Source organism: Emydura macquarii, unplaced genomic scaffold (genome assembly GCF_026122565.2).
Source record: "Emydura macquarii macquarii isolate MOO-44397 ecotype Brisbane River unplaced genomic scaffold, CSIRO-AGI_Emac_v2 contig_2897, whole genome shotgun sequence".
Taxonomy (NCBI): domain Eukaryota; kingdom Metazoa; phylum Chordata; order Testudines; family Chelidae; genus Emydura; species Emydura macquarii.
The window spans coordinates 6234808-6241057 of record NW_027133034.1 but is presented as its reverse complement, the minus strand read 5'-3'; positions in this window follow the sequence as shown (position 1 = coordinate 6241057).

Genomic DNA, 6250 nt, shown 5'->3' with positions numbered 1-6250 from the left:
ATATATTATTATATGAATGTTGCTATTGTTTTAGATTCATGTTTTCTCTTTGTATTTGGCAAAAGACATATCATATGCAATCTAATACAATTTAAATTGATTCACCTCTCTGTTATTGCAGTAGTATAAACTGTACCAAATTATTGGGCGGATTGTCATCCTAAAATTTAGGCCCAGATATGTTCCATAAGTAATCTCACCTCTGCTGTGTAGAAAGGCATGTCAGCTGCCCCTCCAGTAGTGGTCTCCCTTTTCAAAAATTCTTTGAATAGTGTTTTGGGGATTTGGGTTCCATGCAGGGGAAGGGTGAATGTATATTGGGTGGGAAAGAGGGACACACATTACTCTCCCTGTGATCTTTAAATAGCGTCCCATGGACTGCCATGTCTTAGACCAGCGGTCAGAATTGGAAGGACTCTGAGCATCCATGAAGATGGTCCTGGCCTGCTGAAGATCTTGAGAGTTCAGAGGAAAGTCTCAAACTATTTCACAAGAGGACCAACCCTTCCCTGTTCCGCCCTCTCTGTCTCCCCAGTGGAACAATGTGGGAGAAATTCCATGAAGAGAACCTTCTCAAGATTTCCTTCTTCTGAGCTCCCACTCACAGATTAGAGAGAAAGTTAAAATTCAAGCCCACAAATAAACTAAAAATTAAGTGTTCCTTTACTATAATTAATTTATGAAGGCCATTCATTTTTGGTGGGGCAATTTCACCAAATCTTGCAATTACCATTGGATGTTGTGCTTCGAATATTAAGTCCCTCTACATGCAGTTAATACTAGTTATCAATATATTAAACATTCTAAATGTTTAGTAGTGATGTACATACCTCTTAAGATTTTTATAATGAAGTGCATTTTATAAACAAACAATTTACACAAAGGGCACATGTTGGAAATGAGGCCTGAAATTACTCAAAGTCAGAACATGTGAATTTAATATTATATATTCCAAACAGTGAAATAAATAAAACAATTGGTAATATTTGAATAGCCATGTTTCTTTAATTATATCTAGAAACAATTGTCCCCCCAAATATACTTTGATCATTCCTTAGTTTGCCACTGGTGCCTATGACTCCAGGAGTTTTTCCTCTGCCCAGTGCACACTGGTATATCTCACCATCACACAGTGAATTAAAGGAATGGAAGAACCAACACCAGGATCCAAAGCAAAGTTTTGGCATGACTGCCATGGCCGGGAGCCCACAGCCTCAAAAGACGCTGCTGTGAGAATTCTGTAGGGAAGATCTAGCAGCAGTATTTTATTGCTTCACCCACAAAAAAGGTAGGGAAGCAAGACAGATGGACATCACTTTAACTCACACTGGAGTGTTTGTGTAGGGTGGTTAGTATGTTTTTAGGCCTTTACCAGAAGTTATCACCGGACAGGAAGAAAGATCAAGCTTGTTCAGTGGTGGTTGCTATGGAAGAGTCCTGAGTTTTGTTGAGTCAAAGGGAATGTTTTTCAGGAAGCAGAATATTATACAGATAACAGGATAACAGAATTTAAAGAGTGGGTTGTTCATCCATTAGAATCTAAACAATGGACTAATCACCTATTAATAGCCAATGTCCATCTGCAAAGTAAACTCAGTACAGTAGCTATCGGTAGCATTATTCATTATTAAAGTAAAATAGGGCAGAGTATGAAAGCCCTTTTTATCTTTCAAGTTTTATTTTATTTCAAAAAGTCCTACAGGCTAAGTGCTTGAATGTGAAGAATGCTAAACACCCCACAGGATTAGGTAGGTAGAACTAGGCAGAAATTAGATATAAGATGGAAATCATTTTGAATGTTTTTTGTTAAGCCAGCTTGCTGAACAACTAAAATGCCAGATTCCACTGGTTTCTTAATAATAGCAGTAAATTGTAATTAATGATTGTAAGACAAACACTTTAGATAAAACAAACACAGTCTGAACACATCTATATTTTCCCTTCCTCATTTTTGTACAGTGTTGCATTCTCCTGCAGACAAATAATTTAATATTTCATATGACCCTGCTGACTATTTATTATCAGTCCTTAATTTTGTGCTCTGAACGAGTCTACCTGGAGATATAACTGAAAGAAGTGTGAAAGAAGGCAATTAACACTTTTAGTGGCCTGCTACTGCGTAAAACTATAGGTCAAATGTCTTTTCTTAATCATTACAACAGCCTTTATTACTGCAATAAAATAGTGAGTGCTTTCTTCAAAGATAAACATCTGAAAGATAGTGGAAAGTTACATTTCTAATAGCTTGTGGCTGCTGTCAAATATAATTTAATGCCTAGTGCTTTGTTGGCTGACCCAGGTCCTTTGAAGAAGTGAAGCATGCTACTTACACTATTATGGGTGCACAGAATCCACTCATTTACTTGAGATATTCTGTAGTGCTGTTCAATGAAGGAGAGAAACCTGTGCTTGATAATTGAGAATGAATGTCAAGTAGTGTCAAGACTTCTCAATTCATAAAGCTGATAACTCCTTGTGTGATTGCATTTGTGTCTTTACAGCTGCTGTGGTCTCTCACTTTGCCCGCCTTGTTCAGTGGAGCATGTATTATCCAATTGCTGGCACCGTTGAAGGAGCAGCTAGTATTTTTGTATTTGTTTCAGAGGACTGGTACCTCTTTATAGTAATTATATAAATGGAAAAAATCAAAACCAAAATAAGACTTCTTTGACTCTGAAGGCATGTTATCTCTAACAGAAGAAGCCTCTTATGAAAAAAAAATCACACAATAATTGCAAATCAATGAAGAAAAGTATGAGAGCATCTGGGATTGGTTTCGTGACTATATCAGTGATGAATACTCTTCTCTAGTAATGTTTCATCATTCTTCTCTTTCTCCCCTTCTCTTTATTATTCAATCATTTCTCTCATCTTCTCTTCTTATGCTCCTTACACTTATTTGGTAATACAGTAATGAATATAAAACATCTTGGAGATGATTCACCGCTGTATTACTCCAGTTTAATGCTGGTATACCTTCAATAAAGTCAATGGGGTCACAGTGGCAAAAAACTTCAGTAAAACAGGTGTGAATCAGGTCCCTTATTTCTTATTCAAAGTTGCGTTTTGTTTTGTAAATGGGTTTTCTCATTATCTGAGGCAGCAGTCTCAGAGAATCAGTATTTCCAAACACTATTTTAAAAGAATATTGTAACATACTGATATCCAACTTAATAAATCTCTCTGACATCAATGGGTGTTTTGCCCTTTGTGCTTCTATTTACTTTTTGCCAACTTGTCAAATGTTTGTCATTCTCCCGTGTTTCTGATTATCTTTAGTCAGAATTCATTTTTGAAACATAGTTAATTCAGCACTAGTCTGCTTCCTATTGTTAGAAGCAGATGGCCAGCCTCTACTGAACATTGTGTGACAACGCTCTAAAAGAATGCTATATCCTGGAAAATATAAAGTCTGTCAGGAGTAGTTAAAATGCTTTTCATTAGCTAGTAGTTAGTAAATTTACCTTGCTAAAGTCCACTGTAACTATTGATTGAATTGCTATACTAGTGCTATTTAAATATATACTTTAAAAGCTGCATTTTGGAAGATTCTAAAAATAGTGCTGACATCTTTAAAGTCCAAGTCTGCTTCTAGTCTTTCCTGTTACAGAAGACAGTCTCATTAGCAAGAAGTGATGCAACACAGAAGCAGGCTTTAAGAAACAGTGCTATATTTATTATATGTGTGACCAGTTTTTCAGGTTCTGCTGTTTCTCTACATACCACACTGAGGTGCAAATTCAAAAACTTCTAGTCCCATAGCTACACATAGTTCCTGAAACCTGATCCTTTTTTGCCAGTTCCACTCACACTACACTCCTCCCACTTACTTCCCTTCCCCCCCCCCCCTCTTTTACACACATTAACAACTTCCAGTGCAACAAAACACCCGTAGGCCAGAGGTTGGAAGCCTTTGCCCCAGATTCAAGTAGGCAAGGAGTATCTATAATAGTATAATTTCCTGAACCAGTGACAATATCTGGATTATTTCTGCATCTGTCATCAGCCTCCATATCTAGCAATGTCTCTCTTGCTAAAGTTGCTTCTACACAGCATTGCTCACCTTGAGATTATCTGTTTCTCTGCTCTCAAGTACTCTTGATATTTCAACAAACTCATGTTGGGTTCTTTTCCCCAGATCTATTGGCTACTCTGTGGTTCCATTATAGATATGTCCTCCTTGAGTAAGAATATGATCTCAATAACAGTGCATAACTGACTACTCCATTAATTCATCTTCCCATGGAAGTGTTTAAGCATGCTAGACAATGTTCATATTTTAAAACCACAAGGTTTTTGGATTATTTTGTTCCTCTCCATGAAGGAGGGGAACATAGGGACTTCAGTTATTAACTTACTAAAGGGCTATGATAATCATGACACAGTCAAATGGTTAAACAACACAATATGACAGACTTTGCTGATGGAATATTCTTTTTAAAAAAACCCTGTTCTTTACAACTTTTTATTTCCCATGACACCTAGTTGACTTTTCACACTTTAGGGTACCAGTGGCACTAAGTTTTATTATTGTGATCTCAGCACTGGAAGATGTTCAATAGATGCCTAATTTTCAAATGAGTTGGATGAAATAATTGGCATATGATAGGTCTCTGAAGTACCTTCATTAGCTCTGCTGTGGATTTAATTTTTACCTCCATTCTGTGTTTGTACCTATTCCTGGCAGTTCTAGCAACTGTGGATGCCGAATCATGATTGTGTGCATATTCCTCTCTGTTTTGCTATTTACTTTTGTTTATTAAAAAAATCTATTTTGCTGTGTTACACAGCGTATCCTCCAGTTGTCAAGGGCCTGGACTACACTGATAACGTAGGTCGATGGAATGCGGCTTCGATCGACCACAAAGTATGCATCTCCACTGGCATGTCAGTTCCACCAACCTAAATCGCGGTAAAATTCGACTTAATAAAACCGCTTCTGCAAGTGGCGTAACATTGAAGTCGAATTGTATGGGTCGAATGAGTGGCAGTGTAGGCAGAGAGCAATGTAAATCGACATCATTGGCCCCTGGGAAGTATCCCATAATGCTCTGCTGTGGCCGTTCTGGACATTTGCACTCTGCTGCACTGTGGCCATGTAAACAGGAAACCGTTCCTCCCCTCAAGGCCCAGGAAATTTTGAATTCCCATTTCCTGTTAGGTCAGTGTGGAGAGAGCTGGCCAGCAGAACTGATCATGGCGACTACACGCCCCAAATGCAATCCAGCCTAGAGTCGTCCTGAGATCTTGGATCTCATCAGTCAGTGGGGTGAAGAGTCTGTTCTGGCTCAGCTCAGAGCCAGCAAACGAAATTTGGATATCTACGAGAAGATATTGTGCGTCATGTTGGAGAAGGGGCACAGCAGGGATGCATGGCAGTGTCGCATTAAGATCAAAGGGCTGAGGCAGGCATATCAGAAAACTAGGGAAGCTGACAGTTATTCTGGTTCATCACCAAAGACATGCTGCTTCTACGAGGAGCTGCATGTGTTTATCTACACCAGAGGAATCTGAGACCAGGATGAATGAAGACAAGTTTGTGGATAAGAAGGAGGAGAACAGGGGGCAGGTGAGTGGACTATCCCTTCTCCCTGAAATCCAGCACCTGTTTGCTATACAGGAGCAGCCCAGCCGGATGCAGGAAACCATGACTGACCGGGATGCCAGGGAAGGCACATCTGGTGAGTATGTACTGCAAATTTCATTTCTTTGGTTATACCCCCAGTCCAGCTTCTTTTACCAGTGAAAAAAATCGTGTGTTTGATGGTGGCGCTGGGCTTCCTCGCAGTTGGTGTGCTTAAGCATAGAGTTCACGCTGGAAAAGATTATTTATGTGCACAGGGATGCTCCAAGAATCCTCCATGGATATCTCCAGGAAGCTTTCATGTAGGTACTCTGCAATCCTTTGCAGAAGGTTTCTTGGGAGGGCAGCCTTATTTCTTCCACCACGATAGGACACTTTCCCATGCCACTCTGTCATTAATTGTGCAGGCATCATCGCGGAACACAGCATAGCAGCATAAGGACCAGGCTTGTAGCCAGATGCTTGCAGCAAATCCTCCCTTTCCACCTGTGTGACTCTCAGCACACTGATATCACTCATGGTCACCTAGGGAAGATAGCGCATGTTTACAGTAACTACTCAAGAAATTTTTTTTAAAGTGTGTGTTATTCCACAGCCATGGATGGTTTCTTGGGTCAGTACACTGCAAGTTCTTAAGCAGGACTTTGTTGCTATGGGCTTCAGGCA